Source organism: Tachypleus tridentatus, chromosome 7, assembly GCF_004210375.1.
Source record: "Tachypleus tridentatus isolate NWPU-2018 chromosome 7, ASM421037v1, whole genome shotgun sequence".
Lineage (NCBI taxonomy): Eukaryota > Metazoa > Arthropoda > Merostomata > Xiphosura > Limulidae > Tachypleus > Tachypleus tridentatus.
The window spans coordinates 116,240,991-116,264,608 of NC_134831.1; the positions used below are offsets into that span (position 1 = coordinate 116,240,991).

The 23,618-nt window shown below is 31.8% G+C and overlaps 1 protein-coding gene across 1 annotated transcript in view; it reads left to right on the forward strand.

Annotated features, from left to right (window-relative positions):
- The window catches only part of LOC143256450 (uncharacterized), a 124,595-nt gene that overhangs the window by 84,888 nt on the left and 16,089 nt on the right, over nt 1–23,618 (forward strand). The gene's annotated exons all lie outside the window — the stretch shown is intronic.

Below are 23,618 nucleotides of genomic sequence, written 5' to 3' on the forward strand. Positions count from 1 at the left end.
GACCCTCGGATTACGAGTCGCACGCCTTACGCGCTTGGCCATGCCAGGCCATAAGTCTAGAGGAAAGGCAGCTAGTTATCACTACCTACCGCCAACACTTGAGCTACTCTTTTACCAACAAATAGTTTAATTGACCGTCACATTATAACGTCTCTACTGTTGAAAGGGAGCATGTTTGGTGTGACGGAGATTCGAACCCGCGACCCAAAAATTACTAGTTGAGCGCCTTAACCACCTGGCCATGTTGGGCTTAAGAAAAACAACAACATCTCAGTGTATGATATAATAATAAAGACAGATATTAAAGCTTGAAATATGCATTTATAAGAAGTTCTGTAAAGTGATCTGACGGACACATGTTTAGAGATTTAATTTGATTCTGTATGACGGAACAATGAGTACTATCGACTATACCATATGATAATGTGTTTACTCACCAAGAGACAGGGATTTTCAGGTTCTTTTCTAACAGGCCATCTGAGAAGAGAGAGAGATTCTCAGTTTATCAATGTGCCGAAGTGCTTCTCGAGAGAATCTGATAGTGTTGTTCAAACATCGAACAAAATTCTTATTGTTGTTCAAACATCGAGTCAAATTCTTATTGTTGTTCAAACATCGAGCAAAATTCTTATTGTTGTTCAAACATCGAGAAAAATTCTTATTGTTGTTCAAACATCGAACAAAATTCTTGTTGTTGTTCAAACATCGAGCAAAATTTTTATTGTTGTTCAAACATCGAGAAAAATTCTTATTGTTGTTCAAACATCGAGCTAAATTCTTATTGTTGTTCAAACATCGAGCAAAATTCTTATTGTTGTTCAAACATCGAGAAAAATTCTTATTGTTGTTCAAACATCGAGCCAAATTCTTATTGTTCTTCAAACATCGAGCAAAATTCTTATTGTTGTTCAAACATCGAGAAAAATTCTTATTGTCGTTCAAACATCGAGCCAAATTCTTATTGTTGTTCAAACATCGAGCAAAATTCTTATTGTTGTTCAAACATCGAGCCAAATTCTTATTGTTGTTCAAACATCGAGCCAAATTCTTATTTTTGTTCAAACATCGAGCAAAACTCTTATTGTTGTTCAAACATCGAGAAAAATTCTTATTGTTGTTCAAACATCGAACAAAATTCTTGTTGTTGTTCAAACATCGAGCAAAATTTTTATTGTTGTTCAAACATCGAGAAAAATTCTTATTGTTGTTCAAACATCGAGCTAAATTCTTATTGTTGTTCAAACATCGAGAAAAATTCTTATTGTTGTTCAAACATCGAGAAAAATTCTTATTGTTGTTCAAACATCGAGCCAAATTCTTATTGTTGTTCAAACATCGAGCAAAACTCTTATTGTTGATCAAACATCGAGAAAAATTCTTATTGTTGTTCAAACATCGAGCAAAATTCTTATTGTTGTTCAAACATCGAGCCAAATTCTTATTGTTGTTCAAACATCGAGAAAAATTCTTATTGTTGTTCAAACATCGAGCCAAATTCTTATTGTTGTTCAAACATCGAGCAAAACTCTTGTTGTTGTTCAAACATCGAGCAAAATTCTTATTGTTGTTCAAACATCGAGCAAAATTCTTATTGTTGTTCAAACATCGAGAAAAATTCTTATTGTTGTTCAAACATCGAGCAAAATTCTTATTGTTGTTCAAACATCGAGAAAAATTCTTATTGTTGTTCAAACATCGAACAAAATTCTTATTGTTGTTCAAACATCGAGCCAAATTCTTATTGTTGTTCAAACATCGAGAAAAATTCTTATTGTTGTTCAAACATCGAGCCAAATTCTTATTGTTGTTCAAACATCGAGCAAAATTCTTATTGTTGTTCAAACATCGAGCAAAATTCTTATTGTTGTTCAAACACCGAGCCAAATTCTTATTGTTGTTCAAACATCGAGCAAAACTCTTATTGTTGTTCAAACATCGAGCCAAATTCTTATTGTTGTTCAAACATCGAGCAAAACTCTTATTGTTGTTCAAACATCGAGCAAAATTCTTATTGTTGTTCAAACATCGAGAAAAATTCTTATTGTTGTTCAAACATCGAGCCAAATTCTTATTGTTGTTCAAACATCGAGCCAAATTCTTATTGTTGTTCAAACATCGAGCAAAATTCTTATTGTTGTTCAAACATCGAGAAAAATTCTTATTGTTGTTCAAACATCGAGCCAAATTCTTATTGTTGTTCAAACATCGAGCAAAACTCTTATTGTTGTTCAAACATCGAGAAAAATTCTTATTGTTGTTCAAACATCGAGCAAAATTCTTATTGTTGTTCAAACATCGAGCCAAATTCTTATTGTTGTTCAAACATCGAGCAAAATTCTTATTGTTGTTCAAACATCGAGAAAAATTCTTATTGTTGTTCAAACATCGAGCCAAATTCTTATTGTTGTTCAAACATCGAGCAAAACTCTTGTTGTTGTTCAAACATCGAGAAAAATTCTTATTGTTGTTCAAACATCGAGCAAAATTCTTATTGTTGTTCAAACATCGAGCCAAATTCTTATTGTTGTTCAAACATCGAGCAAAATTCTTATTGTTGTTCAAACATCGAGAAAAATTCTTATTGTTGTTCAAACATCGAACAAAATTCTTGTTGTTGTTCAAACATCGAGCAAAATTCTTATTGTTGTTCAAACATCGAGAAAAATTCTTATTGTTGTTCAAACATCGAGCCAAATTCTTATTGTTGTTCAAACATCGAGCAAAATTCTTATTGTTGTTTAAACATCGAGCCAAATTCTTATTGTTGTTCAAACATCGAGCAAAATTCTTATTGTTGTTCAAACATCGAGCAAAATTCTTATTGTTGTTCAAACATCGAGCAAAATTCTTATTGTTGTTCAAACATCGAGCCAAATTCTTATTGTTGTTCAAACATCGAGCAAAATTCTTATTGTTGTTCAAACATCGAGAAAAATTCTTATTGTTGTTCAAACATCGAGCCAAATTCTTATTGTTGTTCAAACATCGAGCAAAACTCTTATTGTTGTTCAAACATCGAGAAAAATTCTTATTGTTGTTCAAACATCGAGCCAAATTCTTATTGTTGTTCAAACATCGAGCAAAATTCTTATTGTTGTTCAAACATCGAGCAAAATTCTTATTGTTGTTCAAACATCGAGCCAAATTCTTATTGTTGTTCAAACATCGAGCCAAATTCTTATTGTTGTTCAAACATCGAGAAAAATTCTTATTGTTGTTCAAACATCGAGCAAAATTCTTATTGTTGTTCAAACATCGAGAAAAATTCTTATTGTTGTTGAAACATCGAGCAAAATTCTTATTGTTGTTCAAACATCGAGCAAAATTCTTATTGTTGTTCAAACATCGAGAAAAATTCTTATTGTTGTTCAAACATCGAACAAAATTCTTGTTGTTGTTCAAACATCGAGCAAAATTCTTATTGTTGTTCAAACATCGAGAAAAATTCTTATTGTTGTTCAATCATCGAGCAAAATTCTTATTGTTGTTCAAACATCGAGCAAAATTCTTATTGTTGTTCAAACATCGAGCCAAATTTTTATTGTTGTTCAAACATCGAGCAAAATTCTTATTGTTGTTCAAACATCGAGCAAAATTCTTATTGTTGTTCAAACATCGAGCAAAACTCTTATTGTTGTTCAAACATCGAGAAAAATTCTTATTGTTGTTCAAACATCGAGCCAAACTCTTATTGTTGTTCAAACATTGAGCAAAATTCTTATTGTTGTTTAAACATCGAGCAAAACTCTTATTGTTGTTCAAACATCGAGAAAAATTCTTATTGTTGTTCAAACATCGAGCCAAATTCTTATTGTTGTTCAAACATCGAGCCAAATTCTTATTGTTGTTTAAACATCGAGCCAAATTCTTATTGTTGTTCAAACATCGAGCAAAACTCTTATTGTTGTTCAAACATCGAGAAAAATTCTTATTGTTGTTCAAACATCGAGCAAAATTGTTATTGTTGTTCAAACATCGAGAAAAATTCTTATTGTTGTTCAAACATCGAGCCAAATTCTTATTGTTGTTCAAACATCGAGCCAAATTCTTATTGTTGTTCAAACATCGAGCAAAACTCTTATTGTTGTTCAAACATCGAGCAAAACTCTTATTGTTGTTCAAACATCGAGCCAAATTCTTATTGTTGTTCAAACATCGAGCCAAATTCTTATTGTTGTTCAAACATCAAGCAAAATTCTTATTGTTGTTCAAACATCGAGCAAAATTCTTATTGTTGTTCAAACATCGAGCCAAATTCTTATTGTTGTTCAAACATCGAGCCAAATTCTTATTGTTGTTCAAACATCGAGCCAAATTCTTATTGTTGTTCAAACATCGAGCAAAATTCTTATTGTTGTTCAAACATCGAGTCAAATTCTTATTGTTGTTCAAACATCGAGTCAAATTCTTATTGTTGTTCAAACATCGAGAAAAATTCTTATTGTTGTTCAAACATCGAGCAAAATTCTTATTTTTGTTCAAACATCGAGCCAAATTCTTATTGTTGTTCAAACATCGAGCAAAACTCTTATTGTTGTTCAAACATCGAGCAAAATTCTTATTGTTGTTCAAACATCGAGCCAAATTCTTATTGTTGTTCAAACATCGAGCAAAATTCTTATTGTTGTTCAAACATCGAGCCAAATTCTTATTGTTGTTCAAACATCGAGCAAAATTCTTATTGTTGTTCAAACATTGAGCCAAATTCTTATTGTTGTTCAAACATCGAGCCAAATTCTTATTGTTGTACAATCATCGAGCCAAATTCTTATTGTTGTTCAAACATCGAGCAAAACTCTTGTTGTTGTTCAAACATCGAGAAAAATTCTTATTGTTGTTCAAACATCGAGCCAAATTCTTATTGTTGTTCAAACATCGAGCCAAATTCTTATTGTTGTTCAAACATCGAGCAAAATTCTTATTGTTGTTCAAACATCGAGAAAAATTCTTATTGTTGTTCAAACATCGAACAAAATTCTTGTTGTTGTTCAAACATCGAGCAAAATTCTTATTGTTGTTCAAACATCGAGAAAAATTCTTATTGTTGTTCAAACATCGAGCCAAATTCTTATTGTTGTTCAAACATCGAGCAAAATTCTTATTGTTGTTTAAACATCGAGCCAAATTCTTATTGTTGTTCAAACATCGAGCAAAATTCTTATTGTTGTTCAAACATCGAGAAAAATTCTTATTGTTGTTCAAACATCGAGCAAAATTCTTATTGTTGTTCAAACATCGAGCCAAATTCTTATTGTTGTTCAAACATCGAGCAAAATTCTTATTGTTGTTCAAACATCGAGAAAAATTCTTATTGTTGTTCAAACATCGAGCCAAATTCTTATTGTTGTTCAAACATCGAGCAAAACTCTTATTGTTGTTCAAACATCGAGAAAAATTCTTATTGTTGTTCAAACATCGAGCCAAATTCTTATTGTTGTTCAAACATCGAGCAAAATTCTTATTGTTGTTCAAACATCGAGAAAAATTCTTATTGTTGTTCAAACATCGAGCCAAATTCTTATTGTTGTTCAAACATCGAGCCAAATTCTTATTGTTGTTCAAACATCGAGAAAAATTCTTATTGTTGTTCAAACATCGAGCAAAATTCTTATTGTTGTTCAAACATCGAGAAAAATTCTTATTGTTGTTGAAACATCGAGCAAAATTCTTATTGTTGTTCAAACATCGAGCAAAATTCTTATTGTTGTTCAAACATCGAGAAAAATTCTTATTGTTGTTCAAACATCGAGCCAAATTCTTATTGTTGTTCAAACATCGAGCAAAATTCTTATTGTTGTTCAAATATCGAGAAAAATTCTTATTGTTGTTCAAACATCGAACAAAATTCTTGTTGTTGTTCAAACATCGAGCAAAATTCTTATTGTTGTTCAAACATCGAGCAAAACTCTTATTGTTGTTCAAACATCGAGAAAAATTCTTATTGTTGTTCAAACATCGAACAAAATTCTTGTTGTTGTTCAAACATCGAGCAAAATTCTTATTGTTGTTCAAACATCGAGAAAAATTCTTATTGTTGTTCAATCATCGAGCAAAATTCTTATTGTTGTTCAAACATCGAGAAAAATTCTTATTGTTGTTCAAACATCGAGCAAAATTCTTATTGTTGTTCAAACATCGAGCCAAATTTTATTGTTGTTCAAACATCGAGCAAAATTCTTATTGTTGTTCAAACATCGAGCAAAATTCTTATTGTTGTTCAAACATCGAGCAAAACTCTTATTGTTGTTCAAACATCGAGAAAAATTCTTATTGTTGTTCAAACATCGAGCCAAACTCTTATTGTTGTTCAAACATTGAGCAAAATTCTTATTGTTGTTTAAACATCGAGCAAAACTCTTATTGTTGTTCAAACATCGAGAAAAATTCTTATTGTTGTTCAAACATCGAGCCAAATTCTTATTGTTGTTCAAACATCGAGCCAAATTCTTATTGTTGTTTAAACATCGAGCCAAATTCTTATTGTTGTTCAAACATCGAGCAAAACTCTTATTGTTGTTCAAACATCGAGAAAAATTCTTATTGTTGTTCAAACATCGAGCAAAATTGTTATTGTTGTTCAAACATCGAGAAAAATTCTTATTGTTGTTCAAACATCGAGCAAAATTCTTATTGTTGTTCAAACATCGAGCCAAATTCTTATTGTTGTTCAAACATCGAGCAAAACTCTTATTGTTGTTCAAACATCGAGCAAAACTCTTATTGTTGTTCAAACATCGAGCCAAATTCTTATTGTTGTTCAAACATCGAGCCAAATTCTTATTGTTGTTCAAACATCAAGCAAAATTCTTATTGTTGTTCAAACATCGAGCAAAATTCTTATTGTTGTTCAAACATCGAGCCAAATTCTTATTGTTGTTCAAACATCGAGCCAAATTCTTATTGTTGTTCAAACATCGAGCCAAATTCTTATTGTTGTTCAAACATCGAGCAAAATTCTTATTGTTGTTCAAACATCGAGTCAAATTCTTATTGTTGTTCAAACATCGAGTCAAATTCTTATTGTTGTTCAAACATCGAGAAAAATTCTTATTGTTGTTCAAACATCGAGCAAAATTCTTATTTTTGTTCAAACATCGAGCCAAATTCTTATTGTTGTTCAAACATCGAGCAAAACTCTTATTGTTGTTCAAACATCGAGCAAAATTCTTATTGTTGTTCAAACATCGAGCCAAATTCTTATTGTTGTTCAAACATCGAGCAAAACTCTTATTGTTGTTCAAACATCGAGCCAAATTCTTATTGTTGTTCAAACATCGAGCAAAATTCTTATTGTTGTTCAAACATCGAGAAAAATTCTTATTGTTGTTCAAACATCGAGCCAAATTCTTATTGTTGTTCAAACATCGAGCAAAACTCTTATTGTTGTTCAAACATCGAGCAAAATTCTTATTGTTGTTCAAACATCGAGCAAAATTCTTATTGTTGTTCAAACATCGAGCCAAATTCTTATTGTTGTTCAAACATCGAGCAAAATTCTTATTGTTGTTCAAACATTGAGCCAAATTCTTATTGTTGTTCAAACATCGAGCCAAATTCTTATTGTTGTACAATCATCGAGCCAAATTCTTATTGTTGTTCAAACATCGAGCAAAACTCTTATTGTTGTTCAAACATCGAGAAAAATTCTTATTTTTGTTCAAACATCGAGCCAAACTCTTATTGTTGTTCAAACATCGAGAAAAATTCTTATTGTTGTTCAAACATCGAGAAAAATTCTTATTGTTGTTCAAACATCGAGCCAAATTCTTATTGTTGTTGAAACATCGAGCCAAATTCTTATTGTTGTTCAAACATCGAGCCAAATTCTTATTGTTGTTTAAACATCGAGCCAAATTCTTATTGTTGTTCAAACATCGAGCAAAACTCTTATTGTTGTTCAAACATCGAGAAAAATTCTTATTGTTGTTCAAACATCGAGCAAAATTCTTATTGTTGTTCAAACATCGAGAAAAATTCTTATTGTTGTTCAAACATCGAGCCAAATTCTTGTTGTTGTTCAAACATCGAGCCAAATTCTTATTGTTGTTCAAACATCGAGCAAAACTCTTATTGTTGTTCAAACATCGAGCAAAACTCTTATTGTTGTTCAAACATCGAGCCAAATTCTTATTGTTGTTCAAACATCGAGCCAAATTCTTATTGTTGTTCAAACATCAAGCAAAATTCTTATTGTTGTTCAAACATCAAGCAAAATTCTTATTGTTGTTCAAACATCGAGCCAAATTCTTATTGTTGTTCAAACATCGAGCCAAATTCTTATTGTTGTTCAAACATCGAGCCAAATTCTTATTGTTGTTCAAACATCGAGCAAAATTCTTATTGTTGTTCAAACATCGAGCAAAACTCTTATTGTTGTTCAAACATCGAGAAAAACTCTTATTGTTGTTCAAACATCGAGCAAAACTCTTATTGTTGTTCAAACATCGAGAAAAATTCTTATTGTTGTTCAAACATCGAGCAAAATTCTTATTGTTGTTCAAACATCGAGCCAAATTCTTATTGTTGTTCAAACATCGAGCAAAATTCTTATTGTTGTTCAAACATCGAGCAACATTGTTATTGTTGTTCAAACATGGAGCTAAATTCTTATTGTTGTTCAAACATCGAGCAACATTCTTATTGTTGTTCAAACATGGAGCTAAATTCTTATTGTTGTTCAAACATCGAGCCAAATTCTTATTGTTGTTCAAACATCGAGCAACATTCTTATTGTTATTCAAACATGGAGCTAAATTCTTATTGTTGTTCAAACATCGAGCAACATTCTTATTGTTGTTCAAACATCGAGAAAAATTCTTATTGTTGTTCAAACATCGAGCAAAACTCTTATTGTTGTTCAAACATCGAGAAAAATTCTTATTGTTGTTCAAACATCGAGCCAAATTCTTATTGTTGTTCAAACATCGAGCCAAATTCTTATTGTTGTTCAAACATCAAGCAACATTCTTATTGTTGTTCAAACATGGAGCTAAATTCTTATTGTTGTTCAAACATCGAGCAACATTCTTATTGTTGTTCAAACATGGAGCTAAATTCTTATCCGTTCATACTTTTTTACAATGGAATTTGAGAAGAAGAAATATAGTTTAAGAAGACGAAAAGTAGTTGATCACTTATAGAATTCATCAGATACTTAACTTTCATCAAACAAAACTGTTATGAATATGACATAAAATTTACTGTCACGTAGAGGAAAGAAAACTTACGGTTTTAAAATGGCTGTAAAAGTTATATTAGAAAATCCAGTCTATAAACCAATAACCAAACAGATAAATTTTAACAAACTATTGCTGTTTACTAATATTTCTCCCTTTTAGAAATAAATATTATTGGTAAGAAGCTATTAGAAAAATTAGCCATTCGAATATGATATCAAGTTGAACCAGTGTTCTATTTCTTTTACTTCCTAGTAGGCCTGGCATGGCCTGGTGGTAAAGGCGTTCGACTCGTAATTCCAGGGTCGCGTGTTCGAATCCCCGTCACACCAAACATGCTCGCCCTTTCAGCCGTGGGGCCATTATAAAGCTACGGTCAATCCAACTATTCGTTGGTAAAAAAGTAGGCCAAGAGTTGTCGGTGGGCGTTGATGAATAGCTGCCTTCTCTATAGTCTCACACTGCTAAACTAGGGATGGCTAGCGCAGAAAGCCCTCGAGTAGCTTTGCGCCAAATTAAAAACAAAACAAACAAACCATGCTAATAAATTAGTGGAAACTTGTTTAATGTTACTGTTATTTGTTCTGGAGGAAGCTCTCTCGGTTATAACTTATTTGTTCTCACTCCAAGTTTATGTTTTGTTTTAATGTTTTAGTGTGTTTTCTACTAGCTCGTATGTATCTTTCTAACATTGTTTAAATAAGGTTCTTTTTCATCTAAAAGTTTTGTACGATTCTGGTCATGACGTGTATAATCTTCGACAGTGTTTTCACCAGAAAATGCAAGTATGGTCACGTGACCACTTTTAGATCAACTACGAATAAAGAAGAATGCCTTATAAAGGTATTTTTTATTTAAAACCCTAGCAATTAATTCCTTTTACTTCACATTGGCTAAACGAATAAGGTTCACGCACAGGCGTCCGAACTTTAGACCTTCTGACCCGAGAGCCTGCAACATCTACCACATAAATAGCTGCTCTTAAGCGGAATTACTTTTAAAATTAAGATAATGAATGAAGGTTGCAGTGTAAAGAAGAGGATCATAAAAAAACACGCTTGAATGGTTGATGGTTGTTATTTTACCTGGTCAGTCTGGTTAAAACTTTCGCGACTTCCTGCATTTTCAGTAAATTTTACTCGTTATTCGTAGGGTGAACATTACAAGTCTCATGAGATATAGTTTTGGTTTTCCAGTTACTGCTTCACCCTGTTTAAAAACAAACAACACGAAGACTTACAAATACCTACCAATTTAACATTGGTTACAGATTCTGGCTAAACACGGATATCGCTTATCTTGGGGTGTTTTGATACTTTATTTTTTCAAATTTAATTTGCTATGAACATTCTGGAAGCAAAACCTTAGACCAAGTAAGACGCGGAAAAATCACCCATAACTGCTCCTTTTAGTCACGTCGAATCGATTTTTTTTTATCACAAACCGGGCGTGTTAAGGCGTGCGACTCGTAATCTGAGGGTCGCTGGTTCACATTCCCGTCGCGCCAAACATGCTCGCCCTTTCAGCCGTGAGGGCGTTATAATGTGACGGTCAATCTCACTATTCGTTGGTGAAAGAGTATCCCAAGAGTTGGCGGTGGGTGGTGATAACTAGCTGCCTCCCCTCTAGTCTTACACTGCTAAATTAGGGACGGCTAGCGCAGATAGCCCTCGAGTAGCTTTGCGCGAAATTAAAAAAAACAAACAAAACCAATCACAAATCGAAATTATTTCTGGTGGTCACTGCACAGTTCTTAATAGTTCTGTATCTAAGCGAGATGTGGGGGAAAATATTATGTCTATGTTATTTGTTTTATATGTGTGTGTTTGTACGTGTTTTCTTATTGCAAAACCACATCGAGAAATCGAATCCATAATTTTAGCGTTGTACATCTGTAGACTAACAACTGTACCAATGGGGACTTGTTTTATGTCTGCATGTTGAATTAGCGGGCTGTACTGTTGTTTTTACAATAATGTTTGACCAAACATTATTCAGTCAACAATGTCACCATTCTTTGAAATATATATCGTTAACACTAAGAACAACAAGTTGTTAAAGGACAGCCAGAAGTTCAAAGACATAGAAAACAAAACAACGACAACTGAAAGTACAGTATATATAAACTTTATCGCTACAGGCTTGAACTTTGTACCTTGTCGAGTTAAACGTGAACTGCATTAACCCTAATCCGTAATTGATCCAGTTTTTGTGTGTATTCTATAAAAAAATACCGAGCACATTCAAATTTATAAAGATATACACGAATAAGTATTGAAGAATGAATAAAATCGATTTTATATATGTGAAAACGGCTAGTATAGATTTAGAAAACTCTATGTAGAGGAGCGAACAACGTTTTGACCTTCTTCAGTCATCGTCACAAAGAAAGAAAGAAAGAGGTAACTGACCGATAGCTTACCACATGTTTGAAGGGGTTGTGTAACTGAGTGTTTGATTATACTTATTAATATCGGTACAAAGGTGTTCTTTTATATTGGTTTATTTTGGGTTTAAGTTGTTGTATAAGTAAGGCTTCTTTAATTTTGCGTCTGTTTATGTTTGTTTCTTTATTTAGTATTTGAGTGTTTTCTATGGTTATGTTTTGTTTATTTGACTTTCAGTGTTCGAAAACGTGTGAAGGTGACTTTTTATGTTCTTTGAATCTGGTTTTCATTTTTCTACTTGTTTCTCCAATATAGAAGTCGTGGCAGTTATCACATTGTATTTTATAAATAATGTTGATGTGGTGTTTGTCAGTGTAGTTTTTACATAGTATAGACCTCAGTTTTGTGCCGGGTTTTTGAATAAATTTGGTATTAACTGGAATGTCATATTTTGTTACTAATTTTTGCCAAATGTTGGTTATTTGTTTGCTGATGTCAGGAATATAAGGTATACAGCAGTATATGGTTCCGTGATTTTTTTATTCGTGAGCTGTATTTACTTTAGTTGGTTGATTTTGCTTTATGTCTTGGTGTGTGCGTATAATGTTTTCTACGGTTTGTGGAGGAAACTTATTGATGTTGATGAAGTATTGTTTTATTTTGTCTAATTCATCATTAATTTTATCTGGTGAGCACAGTTTTATGGCTGTGTTTATTTGGTTTCTTATGGAAAAGTAAGATAGACAGTATTTGCACAACACACTCTCTATTTTGTGCCCTCGTAATTTTGTAATTAAAACAATCTTTTATATAAAGCCTTTTGCTGTTCCCATTTTGGTTTTCAAAAATATGCTTAAAAACGAAGATTTTACTAGACATTGGAGTTTTCGGACAGGAGTGAAACCGAAGACCCCTTTTGTCTTTAAGAATGTTTTGTTATGATGGACCACAAGCTATTCGACGTCACGGAGTTAAATAAAACTAACATTGGTTCTTTTTGAAAGAACGTCACTCGCTAGAACCTAAATCATCATAGTGTCACTGATCGAAAACTGCTCGTAATAGATAAGACTAGTATTAATGTAAAACCTTTTAAAATCATCCTTTAAAACCTCGTTTCAGCCGTGGAGGCGTATTAATGTGAGGGTCAATCCCACTATTCGTTGGTAAAAGAGTAGCCCAAGAGTTGACGATGGGTGGTGATGACTAGTTGCCTTTCCGCTAGTCTTACACTGCTAAATTAGGGACTGCTAGCGCAGATAGCCCTCGTGTAGCTTTGCGCGAAATTAAAAAACTAACAAACAAACAAACCTTTAAATAAGACTCTCTTTTTTTTTTAAATGCTCCTTTACGATTTTGAACCAGTGTTAAGAATAAAATCTTCTATACGCTTTTCTTGAGTCGGGGATGACTTACTGATTAGTGTGCATTGAACTTTGAATCCAGTTTTAGTGGCTTGAGTCCCATTGTTGCATAGACGCGCCTCACGATTTACGACCGTCGACAAGGTTTAAGAATGGTAGTAAAACCACACAAAGAGTAGCTGAACAGTTGGTTTGACTGAATGCTGAACAGCTGGTTTGACTGAATGCTGAACAGTAAGTTTGATTGAATGCTCAACAGTTGGTTTGACTGAATGCTGAACAGTTGGTTTGACTGAATGCTGAACAGTTGGTTTGACTGAATGCTGAACAGTAGGTTTGACTGAATGCTGAACAGTTGGTTTGACTGAATGCTGAACAGTTGGTTTGACTGAATGCTGAACAGTTGGTTTGACTGAATGCTGAACAGCTGGTTTGACTGAATGCTGAACAGTAGGTTTGACTGACTGCTGAACAGTTGGTTTGACTGAATGCTGAACAGTAGGTTTGACTGACTGCTGAACAGTTGGTTTGACTGAATGCTGAACAGTTGGTTTGACTGAATGCTGAACAGTTGGTTTGACTGAATGCTGAACAGTTGGTTTGACTGAATGCTGAACAGCTGGTTCGACTGAATGCTGAACAGTAGGTTTGACTGAATGCTGAACAGTTGGTTTGACTGAATGCTGAACAGTTGGTTTGACTGAATGCTGAACAGCTGGTTTGACTGAATGCTGAACAGTAGGTTTGACTGAATGCTGAACAGTAGGTTTGACTGAATGCTGAACAGTAGGTTTGACTGAATGCTGAACAGTAGGTTTGACTGAATGCTGAACAGTAGGTTTGACTGAATGCTGAACAGTTGGTTTGACTGAATGCTGAACAGTTGGTTTGACTGAATGCTGAACAGCTGGTTTGACTGAATGCTGAACAGTAGGTTTGACTGAATGCTGAACAGTTGGTTTGACTGAATGCTGAACAGTTGGTTTGACTGAATGCTGAACAGTAGGTTTGACTGAATGCTGAACAGTTGGTTTGACTGAATGCTGAACAGTTGGTTTGACTGAATGGTTTCCCTCTCGTCTTTCAGTTTAACATATGGGACGCCAATACCCTGATAACTATTTATGTAACGCCTCGTGAAAATTCTAAGACAAACCAAGTCTTCTCTGACCCTAATGAACAAAACAAGAAAAATTATATAATACATAATAATTACTTAAATTAACGTTTTTGGTTGTGCTCAACTCATGTTTAATGTGTTTTGCAGAAGAGGAAAATAAATATGTTTGTTTTTAAGAGATTTACTGATAAGAAAGAAAACTTTTGTATAACAAAATGACATTTCAGTAAAATACATCTTTTACACATAATATGGACTTATTAAACCAGGAAACATTATATCAAGATACTCTTCTTATGAATATTTTTAATGAAATTTACATTTTGTACCTTTCACAGTTAAGGAAAAAGGATGAATTGTTAATCTTACTGTATATAATAATCTCTTACTATGTTGTCAAATACAACAGTTACAAAAAACATAACATTTGTATTCCCTTAGTGTTTAACTCATAGTAGAGCCAAAATTAGATTTCAAGTTAACTAATACAGTTTTTGATAAAACTTACTGAAACAACAACTGAGGTATTGTTAGTGACTTCCTACTTATAGTAACTAAAATAGTCTCTCTAAACTCCACCATAATATCTGGTCTATGTGTTCTAAAGGTAATGTCTACAAACCAACTGCACGTACTTAAAAAAAAAAGTTGTTGTTTTTTTTTTATTTCGAGCAGAGCTACACGAGGGCTATCTGCGCTAGCCGTCCTAATTTAACAGTGTAAGAGTAGAGGGAAGGCATCTAGTCATCACCACCCACTGCCAACTCTTGGGCTACTCTTTTACCAACGAATAGTGGGATTGATCGTAACATTATAACGCCCCCACGGCTGAAAGGGCGAGCATGTTTGGAATGACGGGGATTCGAACCCGTGACCCTCAGATTAAGAGTCGAGCACCGTAACCACCTGTCCTTGCCAGGCCAAAATAAATATGATATAGGAATCTATGGAGTATATAAATACATGTGTAGTTACTTTTCTATAAACACAATATATAGTTGACAAAATCTACGTTATGATGTTAAGCATGCAAGTGGATAGAGCTTGTAAGTAGCGAGGGTTAACATACGTGTGTTGTGGTAGCGAAGGTTAATATACCGTGTGTAACATTGTTCCTTTCTTCGAGGTTTGATTTACCAATGGCCAAGATTTGAAATTGGTTTAAACTGAAACCGTGATGAGTATTCAGTTTGTGGTTTCTCATGGGTTTGACATTGAATTACCAATTTTGAAGGCACTTGCATGTGTTGTGGGCACGTGCGGCAAGATGGCGAACGGTATTGTCCATACATGTGGTTTTACAGTCACCACTACTATATCATAGTAACACATAACACAAAGACACGTGTATGTCAAGATCGTCTTCTTATTGGAATTAATTTATTATACGAAACTAAGATTTGAAAATAAATCTCAGTTCGACTTAGGAGTAAAAGTTTCGAATAATTCTGTTAGTTTATAATTTAAATGGGAAGTTTTGTATATTAACGTAAGGATTGCATTAGTAAAATATAAATTTTGAACTGAGGGAGACTAGGATTTCGATTGAAATCTGTTTAGAAACTTGCGACCGATTTTGTTCATAATCATAGGAGGAACTCTCTTAAATTTCCAAATGTATATGAAGAAAGAAAACTCCATTCTGGTCGTGTTATAAGAATGTGGTCAAATCCCATTATTCGGTTATAGAAGCCCGCGAGCTGGCGAGTAGTGTTGAGCTGTCGGCCTTCTATTACTGGCGCATATAGCTTTGAGAGAAATTAAACGGACGGTATGTTCGTCAAAAGAAAAGCTCAAATTAGGTAAATAATCATTTGTTACGTGTTATAATGTATCACGTACGAGTTTTCAATTTATTTTTATTTTAATTTAAAATTAATTGGATTTCGAGATGTGTTACATTCATGATATTTGCCAACAAGATTGTTACACACAATTTTCTTTCTTAACAGAAATATATTTTGATATACAAACAACAATACAATTTATAATAACGGTTATTACAATTATTGATTTTTCGACAAAGGTTTTATAAACTTACAAACTGTACCGAGCCTTCTATCTGGTCTAGAACTGAATATTTTATCAGCTGTTTCAATTCACGACCAACAAATTAATTCTGCGTTGATACTGTTAAATTTCACTTAAACTAGCGAGCTGTCTATTCTTGGCTGGCTTCACGCCGTTTACAAGCTAACATTTAACCGACGAAGATATTTAATGTCCTCGTAGAAATACTAACGTCCGAAGTTAAGTCCTTGAAGTTGAACGGTTTGTAATGTTTAAAATATATGAACGTTCCTGGTCAAATATCTGTAGTTTTTCGATTAATAAGCAACTGTCACAGTTATAGCTTCCGAGGCTTATAATATACTGACTGTAGCTAACAAATAATATATTCGATTACTGTCTCTATACTAGCTGATTTATATAAATTACACGAGATTCTCGAATGTACAACGATGTTCAAAACACGCTTAAATTTTCGTAAAACAAATATAGTTGGTTCTTAATCTCGAGAATCTTTTACAAATTTAGAGAACATGTGTAACTTGCGCAATAAGCATCCAACAATGTACGTCACATGTATTAAACTGAAACAAATGTAAGTATTAAAATACGCGTATAAGGGTAAATCGGTTACACATTATTTTAAGGGAACAACTAAACATCACATATTTTGTAGCACTTTTCATTTTTTTCAATGTAATTTTAAAATTCGCCAGTAAAGTTAAAATGTGTCATGTAGTCGATGCAACACAAAACAACAGAAATATTTTATTATAATCTATCCGACAAAGCTAATATACACTAGGTCAAAGTCGTATCTTGACATAAAGACGAGGGTTAATAAATAATAAGTCGTCTCTTGCAGTAAAGACAGAGTTAAATACTAGTTCCAAGTCATCTTTTGATATAAAAAGGAAGGTTAAATATTAGTTCTAAGTCATCCTTTGATATAAAGAGGAAGGTTAAATATTAGTTACAAGTCATATTTTGATATAAAGAGGAAGGTTAAATACTAGTTCTAAGTCATCCTTTGATATAAAGAGGAAGGTTAAATATTAGTTCCAAGTCATCTTTTGATATAAAGAGGAAGGTTAAATATTAGTTACAAGTCATCTTTTGATATGAAGAGAAAGGTTAAATACTAGTTCCAAGTCATATTTTGATATAAAGAGAAAGGTTAAATACTAGTTCCAAATCATCTTTTGATATAAAGAGGAAGGTTAAATACTAGTTCCAAGTCATATTTTGATATAAAGAGAAAGGTTAAATACTAGTTCCAAGTCATATTTTGATATAAAGAGAAAGGTTAAATACTAGTTCCAAATCATCTTTTGATATAAAGAGGAAGGTTAAATACTAGTTCCAAGTCATATTTTGATATAAAGAGAAAGGTTAAATATTAGTTCCAAGTCATCTTTTGATATAAAGAGAAAGGATAAATATTAGTTCCAAGTCATCTTTCGATATAAAGAGGAAGGTTAAATATTAGTTCCAAGCCATATTTTGATATAAAAAGGAAGGTTAAATATTAGTTCCAAGCCATATTTTGATATAAAGAGGAAGGTTAAATATTAGTTCCAAGCCATATTTTGATATAAAGAGGAAGGTTAAATACTAGTTCCAAGTCATCTTTGGACATAAAAAGGAAGGTTAAATATTAGTTCCAAGTCATCTTTTGATATAAAGAGGAAGGTTAAATATTAGTTCCAAGTCATATTTTGATATAAAGAGGAAGGTTAAATATTAGTTCCAAGTCATAGTTTGATATAACGAGAAAGGTGAAATGCTAGTTCCAAGCCATATTTTGATATAAAGAGGAAGGTTAAATTCTAGTTCCAAGCCATATTTGGTATAAAGAGGAAGGTTAAATATTAGTTCCAAGCCATATTTTGATATAAAGAGGAAGGTTAAATATTAGTTCCAAGCCATATTTTGATATAAAGAGGAAGGTTAAATACTAGTTCCAAGTCATCTTTTGACATAAAAAGGAAGGTTAAATATTAGTTCCAAGTCATCTTTTGTTATAAAGAGGAAGGTTAAATATTAGTTCCAAGTCATATTTTGATATAAAGAGGAAGGTTAAATATTAGTTCCAAATCATAGTTTGATATAACGAGAAAGGTGAAATGCTAGTTCCAAGCCATATTTTGATATAAAGAGGAAGGTTAAATTCTAGTTCCAAGCCATATTTGGTATAAAGAGGAAGGTTAAATATTAGTTCCAAGTCATAGTTTGATAGAACGAGAAAGGTTAAATGCTAGTTCCAAGCCATATTTTGATATAAAGAGGAAGGTTAAATATTAGTTCCAAGTCATAGTTTGATAGAACGAGAAAGGTGAAATGCTAGTTCCAAGCCATATTTTGATATAAAGAGAAAGGTTAAATACTAGTTCCAAGTCATATTTTGATATAAAGAGGAAGGTTAAATATTAGTTCCAAGTCATATTTTGATATAACGAAGAAGGTTAAATATTAGTTCCAAGCCATATTTTGATATAAAAAGGAAGGTTAAATATTAGTTCCAAGCCATATTTTGATATAAAGAGGAAGGTTAAATATTAGTTCCAAGCCATATTTTGATATAAAGAGGAAGGTTAAATATTAGTTCCAAGTCATCTTTTGACATAAAAAGGAAGGTTAAATATTAGTTACAAGTCATCTTTTGATATAAAGAGAAAGGTTAAATACTAGTTCCAAGCCATATTTTGATATAAAAAGGAAGGTTAAATACTAGTTCCAAGCCATATTTTGATATAAAGAGGAAGGTTAAATATTAGTTCCAAGTCATATTTTGATATAAAGAGGAAGGTTAAATATTAGTTCCAAGTCATCTTTTGATATAAAGAGGAAGGTTAAATATTAGTTCCAAGTCATATTTTGATATAAAGAGAAAGGTTAAATACTAGTTCCAAATCATCTTTTGATATAAAGAGGAAGGTTAAATACTAGTTCCAAGTCATATTTTGATATAAAGAGAAAGGTTAAATACTAGTTCCAAGTCATATTTTGATATAAAGAGAAAGGTTAAATACTAGTTCCAAATCATCTTTTGATATAAAGTGGAAGGTTAAATACTAGTTCCAAGTCATATTTTGATATAAAGAGAAAGGTTAAATATTAGTTCCAAGTCATCTTTTGATATAAAGAGAAAGGATAAATATTAGTTCCAAGTCATCTTTCGATATAAAGAGGAAGGTTAAATATTAGTTCCAAGCCATATTTTGATATAAAAAGGAAGGTTAAATATTAGTTCCAAGCCATATTTTGATATAAAGAGGAAGGTTAAATATTAGTTCCAAGCCATATTTTGATATAAAGAGGAAGGTTAAATACTAGTTCCAAGTCATCTTTGGACATAAAAAGGAAGGTTAAATATTAGTTCCAAGTCATCTTTTGATATAAAGAGGAAAGTTAAATATTAGTTCCAAGTCATATTTTGATATAAAGAGGAAGGTTAAATATTAGTTCCAAGTCATAGTTTGATATAACGAGAAAGGTGAAATGCTAGTTCCAAGCCATATTTTGATATAAAGAGGAAGGTGAAATTCTAGTTCCAAGCCATATTTGGTATAAAGAGGAAGGTTAAATATTAGTTCCAAGCCATATTTTGATATAAAGAGGAAGGTTAAATATTAGTTCCAAGCCATATTTTGATATAAAGAGGAAGGTTAAATACTAGTTCCAAGTCATCTTTTGACATAAAAAGGAAGGTTAAATATTAGTTACAAGTCATCTTTTGATATAAAGAGGAAGGTTAAATATTAGTTCCAAGTCATATTTTGATATAAAGAGGAAGGTTAAATATTAGTTCCAAATCATAGTTTGATATAACGAGAAAGGTGAAATGCTAGTTCCAAGCCATATTTTGATATAAAGAGGAAGGTTAAATTCTAGTTCCAAGCCATATTTGGTATAAAGAGGAAGGTTAAATATTAGTTCCAAGTCATAGTTTGATAGAACGAGAAAGGTTAAATGCTAGTTCCAAGCCATATTTTGATATAAAGAGGAAGGTTAAATATTAGTTCCAAGTCATAGTTTGATAGAACGAGAAAGGTGAAATGCTAGTTCCAAGCCATATTTTGATATAAAGAGAAAGGTTAAATACTAGTTCCAAGTCATATTTTGATATAAAGAGGAAGGTTAAATATTAGTTCCAAGTCATATTTTGATATAACGAAGAAGGTTAAATATTAGTTCCAAGCCATATTTTGATATAAAAAGGAAGGTTAAATATTAGTTCCAAGCCATATTTTGATATAAAGAGGAAGGTTAAATATTAGTTCCAAGCCATATTTTGATATAAAGAGGAAGGTTAAATATTAGTTCCAAGTCATCTTTTGACATAAAAAGGAAGGTTAAATATTAGTTACAAGTCATCTTTTGATATAAAGAGAAAGGTTAAATACTAGTTCCAAGCCATATTTTGATATAAAGAGGAAGGTTAAATATTAGTTCCAAGTCATATTTTGATATAAAGAGGAAGGTTAAATATTAGTTCCAAGTCATCTTTTGATATAAAGAGGAAGGTTAAATATTAGTTCCAAGCCATATTTTGATATAACGAGGAAGGTTAAATACTAGTTCCAAGTCATCTTTTGATATAAAAAGGAAGGTTAAATATTAGTTCCAAGTCATCTTTTGATATAAAGAGGAAGGTTAAATATTAGTTACAAGTCATCTTTTGATATAAAGAGAAAGGTTAAATACTAGTTCCAAGCCATATTTTGATATAAAAAGGAAGGTTAAATACTAGTTCCAAGCCATATTTTGATATAAAGAGTAAGGTTAAATATTAGTTCCAAGTCATAGTTTGATAGAACGAGAAAGGTGAAATGCTAGTTCCAAGCCATATTTTGATATAAAGAGGAAGGTTAAATACTAGTTCCAAGTCATATTTTGATATAAAGAGGAAGGTTAAATATTAGTTCCAAGTCATATTTTGATATAACGAAGAAGGTTAAATACTAGTTCCAAGTCATCTTTTGATATAAAAAGGAAGGTTAAATATTAGTTCCAAGTCATCTTTTGATATAAAGAGGAAGGTTAAATATTAGTTACAAGTCATCTTTTGATATAAAGAGAAAGGTTAAATACTAGTTCCAAGCCATATTTTGATATAAAAAGGAAGGTTAAATACTAGTTCCAAGCCATATTTTGATATAAAGAGGAAGGTTAAATATTAGTTCCAAGTCATATTTTGATATAAAGAGGAAGGTTAAATATTAGTTCCAAGTCATCTTTTGATATAAGGAGGAAGGTTAAATATTAGTTACAAGTCATCTTTTGATATGAAGAGAAAGGTTAAATACTAGTTCCAAGTCATATTTTGATATAAAGAGAAAGGTTAAATACTAGTTCCAAATCATCTTTTGATATAAAGAGGAAGGTTAAATACTAGTTCCAAGTCATATTTTGATATAAAGAGAAAGGTTAAATACTAGTTCCAAGTCATATTTTGATATAAAGAGAAAGGTTAAATACTAGTTCCAAATCATCTTTTGATATAAAGAGGAAGGTTAAATACTAGTTCCAAGTCATATTTTGATATAAAGAGAAAGGTTAAATATTAGTTCCAAGTCATCTTTTGATATAAAGAGGAAGGTTAAATATTAGTTCCAAGTCATAGTTTGATATAACGAGAAAGGTGAAATGCTAGTTCCAAGCCATATTTTGATATAAAGAGGAAGGTTAAATTCTAGTTCCAAGCCATATTTGGTATAAAGAGGAAGGTTAAATATTAGTTCCAAGCCATATTTTGATATAAAGAGGAAGGTTAAATATTAGTTCCAAGCCATATTTTGATATAAAGAGGAAGGTTAAATATTAGTTCGAAGTCATAGTTTGATAGAACGAGAAAGGTTAAATGCTAGTTCCAAGCCATATTTTGATATAAAGAGGAAGGCTAAATATTAGTTCCAAGTCATAGTTTGATAGAACGAGAAAGGTGAAATGCTAGTTCCAAGCCATATTTTGATATAAAGAAAAAGGTTAAATACTAGTTCCAAGTCATATTTTGATATAAAGAGTAAGGTTAAATATTAGTTCCAAGTCATATTTTGATATAACGAAGAAGGTTAAATATTAGTTCCAAGCCATATTTTGATATAAAAAGGAAGGTTAAATATTAGTTCCAAGCCATATTTTGATATAAAGAGGAAGGTTAAATATTAGTTCCAAGCCATATTTTGATATAAAGAGGAAGGTTAAATATTAGTTCCAAGTCATCTTTTGACATAAAAAGGAAGGTTAAATATTAGTTCCAAGTCATCTTTTGATATAAAGAGGAAGGTTAAATATTAGTTCCAAGTCATATTTTGATATAAAGAGGAAGGTTAAATATTAGTTCCAAGTCATAGTTTGATATAAAGAGGAAGGTTAAATATTAGTTCCAAGTCATATTTTGATATAAAGAGGAAGGTTAAATATTAGTTCCAAGTCATAGTTTGATATAACGAGAAAGGTGAAATGCTAGTTCCAAGCCATATTTGGTATAAAGAGGAAGGTTAAATACTAGTTTCAAGCCATATTTTGATATAAAGAGAAAGGTTAAATACTAGTTCCAAGCCATATTTGGTATAAAGAGGAAGGTTAAATATTAGTTCCAAGTCATAGTTTGATATAAAGAGGAAGGTTAAATATTAGTTCCATGTCATATTTTGATATAAAGAGGAAGGTTAAATATTAGTTCCAAGTCATATTTTGATATAAAGAGGAAGGTTAAATATTAGTTCCAAATCATAGTTTGATATAACGAGAAAGGTGAAATGCTAGTTCCAAGCCATATTTTGATATAAAGAGGAAGGTTAAATACTAGTTCCAAGCCATATTTGGTATAAAGAGGAAGGTTAAATATTAGTTCCAAGTCATCTTTTGATATAAAGAGAAAGGTTAAATACTAGTTCCAAGCCATATTTTGATATAAAAAGGAAGGTTAAATACTAGTTCCAAGCCATATTTTGATATAAAGAGGAAGGTTAAATATTAGTTCCAAGTCATAGTTTGATAGAACGAGAAAGGTGAAATGCTAGTTCCAAGCCATATTTTGATATAAAGAGGAAGGTTAAATACTAGTTCCAAGTCATCTTTTGATATAAAAAGGAAGGTTAAATATTAGTTCCAAGTCATCTTTTGATATAAAGAGGAAGGTTAAATATTAGTTACAAGTCATCTTTTGATATAAAGAGAAAGGTTAAATACTAGTTCCAAGCCATATTTTTATAAAAAGGAAGGTTAAATACTAGTTCCAAGCCATATTTTGATATAAAGAGGAAGGTTAAATATTAGTTCCAAGTCATAGTTTGATAGAACGAGAAAGGTGAAATGCTAGTTCCAAGCCATATTTTGATATAAAGAGGAAGGTTAAATACTAGTTCCAAGTCATATTTTGATATAAAGAGGAAGGTTAAATATTAGTTCCAAGTAATATTTTGATATAACGAAGAAGGTTAAATACTAGTTCCAAGTCATCTTTTGATATAAAAAGGAAGGTTAAATATTAGTTCCAAGTCATCTTTTGATATAAAGAGGAAGGTTAAATATTAGTTACAAGTCATCTTTTGAT